Genomic DNA, 7,716 nt, shown 5'->3' with positions numbered 1-7,716 from the left:
AGAGAGACAGAGCATGAGCGGGGGAGGGGCAGAGAGAGAGAGGGAGACACGGAATCTGAAGCAGGCTCCAGGCTCCGAGCTGTCAGCACAGAGCCTGATGCGGGGCTTGGATTCACCAACTGCGAGATCACGACCTGAGCCAACGTCAGATGTTTAACCGATTGAGCCACCCAGATGCCCCCAAGACATTAAAAATTCCTAACAAACATTTAGAAAATTAAATCCGACATTATGTTAAGAAGGGCAATACATCATGACAGAGTGGAGTTAATCCCAGGAATACAAAGTTGGTTTAACACTCAAAACTCAAGATTAACAAACCAAATTATTGACAAACTATAGAAGAAAAATCATATGATCATCTCAATAGACACAGAAAGTGCATTTAACAGAATTCAACATCTATTGCTGATAACATTCAGCAAGTTAGGAAAACTAGTGAATTTCCTCAACCCGATAAAGGACATCTGTGAAAAACCTACAGGTAACATCGTACTTAATAGTGAAAGACTGAATGCTTTCCTGTCAAGATCAGGAATGAAGCTCACCACTTCTCAATATTGGTTCTAGCCAGGGCAATAAGGAAGGAAAAGATAAATAAAAGACAAGAAATAGATAAGAAAGGAAGACACAAAACTTGTTAATTTGCAGATGACAAAATTATAGGAAATCCTAAGAAATCTACAAAAATGTTACTAGAACCAAGAAATGAGCTTGGCAAGGTTACAGGATACAAGGTCAAGATACAAAAATCTATTGCATTTCTAGGGGCGCCTGGGTGACTCAGCTGAGCGTCCAACTTTGGCTCAGGTCATGATCTCATGGCTTGTGAGTTCGAGCCCCGAGTCAGGCTCTGGGCTGACAGTTCAGAGCCTGGAACCTGCTCCGGATTCTGTATCTCTTTGCCCCTTCCCTGCTCACGAGCTCTCTCTCTCTCTCTCTAAATAAATAAATAAATAATAAATGTTGGGAAGAACATTTTTTAAGTAATATAAAGGATAATCCAATTTTAAAACAGGCAAGGGGCGCCTGGGTGGCTCAGTCGGTTAAGCGTCCAACTTCGGCTCAGGTCACGATCTCTAGAGTTCGAGCCCCACGTCGGGCTCTGTGCTGACAGCTCGGAGCCTGGAGCCTGCTCCGGATTCTGTGTCTCCTCCTCTCTCTGCCCCTCCCCTGCTCATGCTCTGTCTCTCTCTGTCTCTCGATAACAAATACACGTTAAAAAAAAGTTTTTTTCAACAGGCAAAAGGTTTGAACAGATGCTTCACCGGAGAGAATACACGGACGGCAAGCAAGCGCGTGCAAAGAGGCGTCACATCGTCAAATGTGAACCACACAGATGCCACCACATACCCACCAGAATGGCAAAGATTGAAAAGACCGGGTGTTGAGGAGATTGTGGGGCGACTGTGGGAATGTAAGATGGTCCGGCCACTTTGGAAAACAGGGTGGCAGCTTCTTAAAAAATTACACGCACGCCAGCCATGCCACCCAACTGCTCCGCTTCTAAATATTTCCCAGAAGAGATGGGAGACTGAGCCCGTACGGGGACTTGCACGTGAACGGTCCTCGCGGCTCTATTTGCAACTTCCGGGAGCTGGAAACCACCCAAACGTCAATCAACGGGTGAGCAGACAGATTTCAGTGTGTCTATGCGACGAATTACAATTCGTGTAAAATATATGTATGAGAAGTGCTAGAAAACGCAGGCGAAGCCGGGGGCCCAGAAAGCCGATCTGCGGGTGCTCAAGCCAAGGGTGGGGGAGGGAAGGAGGGATTTCGAAGTCAGTGGCCACACACGGACTCTGGGGTGATGGGTGTGTTCATTTCTCCTGATTACGGAGATGGCGCGGGGGCATTTCACTCCCTTGCACATTTCTTAAGCTTGAAAGAAAGCCTAGAAGGCACGTTATCTGTAGGGAGACAGCTCCCAGCCCAGGCCCGAAGGCCACACGTGCATGGCCAGAGGCCTGTTGCAGCCCCGGGGCCGTGAGTGCGAGGTGCCGGGTGGCTCTGCGGTCACTTGGGGGCCGGTCTTTCCGGGGCTAGTGGCTGTGGTGGGAAGTGTCGGGCCAGAAGGGGCCTGCAAGGTTTGGGCTGACGTGACCTGATGGAGATTCCGAAGGATGGCCCTGCCTGGGAGCGGAGAAGGGGGGACAGGGCCGCGGGGCTGGGGGCGGGGAATCCCGTCCGGGCCGCTGTTGTGTCCCCAGGGTGCCGGCGGCACCCAGTGCAGAGAAGTGGCGGCAGGGAGGGCGGGGTTTGGACGGAGCCCCTTGGATTTGCTGAAAGGTCAGGATGGAACTTGAAAGACAGGAGGAACCGAGGAAGACCGAGGTTTTCTGCTCGCCCACCTGGTGGGGATTTACCCGCATGGGTGATACCTTTTCCCCCAGGGCAGAGTCATCTGGGGAGACCAGGCAGTGGAGGGGAGAGTCCGGTGGGTAGGCCCAGGATAGGGCTCAGTCCCAGGGGGGCAGGGGCGGGGGGGCGACGAGGCCACTCGGGGCCCAGAGAGCGTCGCCCGGAAGCTTTGAGCCCAGGATTGCCAAACTTCCCAAGTGTTCTTAAGTCACAATTTTTATGTGAAATCTCCAAAATACTCAACGTTGGCTCTCTTGTTTAGAACACAGCATCTGGGCCACACCAGGTGTGTCTAGAGGAGCCAAGCCACTCCCCCTCCCAGCTGCGTCAGGAGCCACGTGAGGACACCGTGGCCAGAGCGGTCATCCGGACCTTCCCAGGCCCCTCCGGCCAGACTTCCCAGGACTGGGGTCATCTGTGTGGTGAGCGGGACCCTTCCCCCAGCCGCCTGGGCCGCCTCCCTGGTGTCGGGACTTCAACACGGCCCACAGTGACGTTGTGACCTTCCCCCAGACCCTAGATGGCCCGATATCCAGTCGGTGGTGAAGCCAGAAAGCTAGGAGCCGTGCTTAAAGCCTCCCTGTCACCAACTGGTCGTCAAGTCCCACCGCCTCCCTCTCCAAAATGTACCTCCCATCGATCCGTGTCTGTCCTCACCTTCGCCCCCACCCAAGCCATTGTCACCTCTCCCGTGGGGACCCCAGGAGCTCCTCACTGGCCCCCGCTGCCACTCGTGGCCCCACCCCTCCGCACACACCATCCGCCGTGTGCTCCCCAGGGCTCGTGCCAATGCCTTACAGGAAACCCTCCAGGGGATCCCCACCCTCCGTGGGTTCTCACGAGACCCCTAGGACCCTCCTCACTCCCCCCCCCCCCCCGCCAGCTTCCCTCTCGCTCACTTGGCTCACGGCACCATGAACTTGGCAGGTCCTTGCCCACCACGGGGACCTCACGCACGTTGTTCCCCTCCTGCTCTGCTCTGCCTTTAACCCCTGGCCCCTTCGCAGCCGAGGTGTGAGTACCCGTCCCTCCTCAGGGAGGCCGTCCCCCCTGCTAGCTGAGTGGCCCTTCCCACGAGTGGTTCACGTTTGACTGTTACTCCCGTGCCTTCCCGATTTCCTTCATTATCCTCGTAGAATCTGTCCTCATAGGGTTAGCGGTTGGTGGGCGTGCTGACATTGGGCCTCCGCCTCCCCCCTCCCTATACCTCACAGGCGGGAACGCTTTTGATCTATTCTCAGAAGTCCCCAGAAGTTTGCTCCAGGGCCTGACTCAAGGTATCTTTGTAAATTACTGTTTGTTGGATGAATGAATGAGTGAATGAATGAATGGGAGCAGAGACAGCACGAAGAGGCCAAAGAGAACATTCCAATGTTCCCTTCGCCTCCACCTGCTGAAAGTCTAGAGCTCTGCACCCCCCCCCCCAAGGTTAGCAGGTGGCCAAGTCTCCAGGGACCCCCCCACCCACCCACAAATACCCTCTTCCACTCCCCCTCCGGGCACAGACATGAGATCGGGTTCCCTGCCCGTGTCCCTCGTGCCCCCCATGGCATCACTAGGAGGCACTGTGTTCTTTGGGTCCAGGAGGCGGGACGTGCCCTCACTGGGCCCCCCAGAAAGCCCTCCCAGGGTGTCTCTAGCCAAAATGAAGAAAGCAAATCAATCAATCGGCCCTTCTCTGGGAGTGAAGCAGCAAAGATTGACATTTGGGGGCATTGGCCGCCGTGCTCTCCACTGTGTGTGGAGGGAAGAGATGTGCAGCGAGACCGGAGCCACGAGAGAAGCAGAAGCAGGGGACAGAGGTAGTGTTGCAGCCCCAAGGCGCCACACCGCCAGGGCGCCCCCTCCTCCCGTTACCAAAACCCAAGTTTGGCTGCCGTTGCTCGTGCTCGAAAGGCCAATACTCCAGAGAAGGGCTTCGACTGGAAAGGAGGATAAGCTTTATTCCGGAGGCCGGCCACCTGATTCTCGTCCAAAGGCCGGCTCCGAGGTTTCTGCCTGGCCCAGAGAATTCTCAAGGGCGTACGGTGATCAGTGGCATTTCTTGATTATGCGCAGACTCAGACGATACCAGCTGGGGAGTCGTCTCCGTGCTCGGAGGTTGAGCAAGAGGTTTGGCCAGTCCCACCCAGGCCAGGGTGTTCTCATCGCTGTGGGCCAAACACGGCCTCCGTCTCCTCAACCCTCACCAGCTGAGGCCAACGGTGCATACGTGTGTGCGAGCGTGTGCAGATAAAGGCTGGAGACTGACCTGAGGTTTCTAGGCTACAGAGCCCTCGAGTAGAGCCACAGAGGAAGAGTCGCAAGCCCCGCGGCAGACAGAGACGCCAAAGGGGACGCGAAGTAACCAGGAGCCCGCAGGCCCGACCTTCCCTCCCCCGCCCCCTCCTGCCTTTTGTTCAAACAGCTTGGACGCGGAGTGAGCCCGAAGGTCCAGCCGCCCTCACATCCACACAGGTGTTCCTTCTCGAAAAAGTAAGAGCTCCTCGTTAAAGCGGCCAAGCAGATATCAGCCGTATGTGAAAAGATGAATCACATTTTGACCCAGATTTACAGCAGCGTCACTCCACGGTGTGTCGGGGCCTGTCCTTCAACCAGCATCTATCCCTGCTTGATCTGACTCGGGGCCAACCCCGGCTGCCCATGAACCCTTCTCAGGTCAGCTTCCAGGGGAGCCCAGGTGTCTCCCCGAGTCCTCACTGCCAGGAAAAAAAAAAAAAAGGATATTAATAACGCCTGCTGGGGACTGTTACAGGTGATCCGCGCCAACTCGCTTTGTCCTGAGCTTTGTGAGGTCGGAACCACTCTCGCCCCCATTTTACAGAGGAGGAGACTGAGGCACAGAGAGGTTCAACTCCTCTCCCAAGGCCACACAGCCCGGGCAGAACAGGAATCGAAATCCAGGCGGCCTGTTCCAGAGGCTGTGTGCCTAACTGCCTCTCGTTTGGGGAGAGTTCGTGGGTTTGTTGAAAACACGGCTGGCGCTGGCTACTCTGATGGCAGGCTGTGCGCTTCCGGTCCCCAGAGGCAGAAAAGAAAAGTCCCCATCGCCCAGTGTGCTTGCCCGCTGCCGGCCAAATCCCGCCGCTGTGCTTTCCGGCCAAACGAGAGGGATTTTGCCAAAATCTGCGGGACACCTTCCCGCGCCCTCCCCCCAGCGGGTCCTGGCATCCGCCTAAAATGATTCCTCCTAACATTAGGCTGCAACTCGCAAAACCAAACAGGGTCGGGGCCCTGCTAGAGGATTCGGTGTTCCTAAAATGCAGCTAAGGCGGCTTCTGACTTCTTCAGGAAAGATGCTGGAATCCTGAGCTCTGGGGGCCCCCCCGAGGCAGGGCTCCGGGCACTGGTGGGGGCAGGAGGGGGGGGCGGTGTTTGCACCCGGCCTTGTTAAAATGTGCCAGCCGGTGGTTGCCAGCGGTGGGCGAGACCCTCCACGGAGCGAGGCAAAGTTCAGCCCGTCCGAGCAGCCCGCGCTCTGACGAGCCTTATTCCGACGGCTGGTTAACATCTCTCTGTTGAATTTTAACACGAAATATCTTTTTGACGCAGCAAGGAGAGCGAAGTCCCTTTGGCGAAGGAAGGCCAGACTTGCCCGCTCCGCCAGGCACGTGAAAGGAAGGCTGCCCAGCGCTCTCCTTGACCTATTTAGAGCACATTTGTTCAATGGGCCAGGGGGTTCCTGTGCCAGGGGGGCTCCTGGGCCTCAGAGGCAAGGGACAGGAAGCAGGGCTTCTGTGGACGAGGGCCACCTGGGTACGAGGCAGGTCCCTCGCGGTGCGGCAAGCCGTGGAGGTGGGGGGGAGACGCGGGCTGTTCTGGGGGTGGCTCTGGAAGTCGGCTTGGGGAAGGCCCCGTTTCTGTCCGAGGAAACTGCTTACTGAGCTTTTTGGCAAGATTAAAGTAAAGCTAAAATCTGGTCCAGTGGGACGGGAGGCTGAGCTGGCAGCATAGAAAAGAAAAGGGATCTTTTTCCTGGTCCCCGGTGAGGGGGGCAGTGGGGGGGGAGGGTGGTTGACAGGGACTGAGGAGGGGTTCCCCTAGGGAGGTGCTGAGCTAGGAGACGGGGACCCTGGCGCTCAGGGAGAAGAGGACAGGAGGGAAAGGCCGCTCATCGGAGGGGAGCGGGGCCCCAGTGAGAGGGACAGGGGCGCCGAGGCTGGGACGCTTGCCATGGAGTTTTCAGTGGCTTCCCAGCATCCTCCTCTGCTACCCTCCAGCCTTCGGCCAACCTCAGGAGTTGGAAACATAGCGGGGGCGCCGGGGTGGCTCAGCCACTTGAACCACTGGCTCTTGGTTTCAGCCCAGGTCACGATCTCATGGTGTGAGAGTTCGAGCCCCGAGTCGGGCTTTTGGCTGATAGCGTGGAGCCTGCTTGGGATGCTCTCTGCCCGCGCTCTCTCTCTTCCCCTCCCTCGCGCCTCAAAATAAATAAATAGAGTCGAAAGCATAGCTGCTGAAGCTGGATGGACCTGGGTTGGAGTCCCGATTCTGCCACAGAGTACCTGGGTGGCCTAGACTCACCTCTCTGAGCCTCAGTTTCCACATCTGTAAAAATGGATGTAAGACTGGAATACCGAATTGGAAGGGTTGTGCAAAGGATTAAACGAGTTAACGCAGGGAGAGAACGTAGGACCGTGTGCGACACATAGTAAAGACTCAGCGACCATCGGGTGTCATCCCCACAAGCGACATCGTCACGGAACGCCGAGGCGTCTCTCAGCTGTGCTGGGGGGAGTTCTGAGTTGAGCCCGTGGCCACATCTGGGGCACATCTTGCTGGCGACGAGGAGAGGGGCCGCTGTGTTTGTCCGGCAAGGAAAGCTCCAGCCTTTCAGAACTGCCCAGGATAGCATTTTGGAACAAGTAACACAAGCCGGAGACCAGATCCTCAGACGTTCTGGAGAAGCTGGAACTCTAAACACCGCCGTGTGCGCTGGGGGTGTCTCTGGAGAAGGTGAGGACCCTCTGAGAACCACGACTTCTTGTCCTGGAAACGACCCTGTGAGGTTGGGGGCGGGGGAGGGGGGGCCCATGATGCTCTTTCCCCAGGTGGCGAACTAGAAGCTCATCAAGCCAAGTCCACGGAGACCGCGTGGCCCCTGCCCTGCCCGGGGCTCTGATCTACGCGCCTGTTCCCGTTCTAGGCACTTTCCTGGACACGATGACCAGACCCGGCCCTTAGGAGGCAGGTAACCCGTTATCTGACGGACAGAAAAGCTCGAGACCACGGCAGGGGCAGGGCTATCACGGAGCTGTGCAGGGGCAGGAGGGGAGAAGCTTGGAGGGAGGGGTGGGCTCAGGCTGGTGGGGTTGGTGGCAGTGGCTCTTGGACAGAAGAAACAGCAAACGA

This window comes from Puma concolor, chromosome D1 (genome assembly GCF_028749965.1).
Source record: "Puma concolor isolate L17-30 chromosome D1, mPumCon1.1.hap2, whole genome shotgun sequence".
NCBI lineage: Eukaryota > Metazoa > Chordata > Mammalia > Carnivora > Felidae > Puma > Puma concolor.
This window is presented reverse-complemented; position numbering follows the sequence as displayed.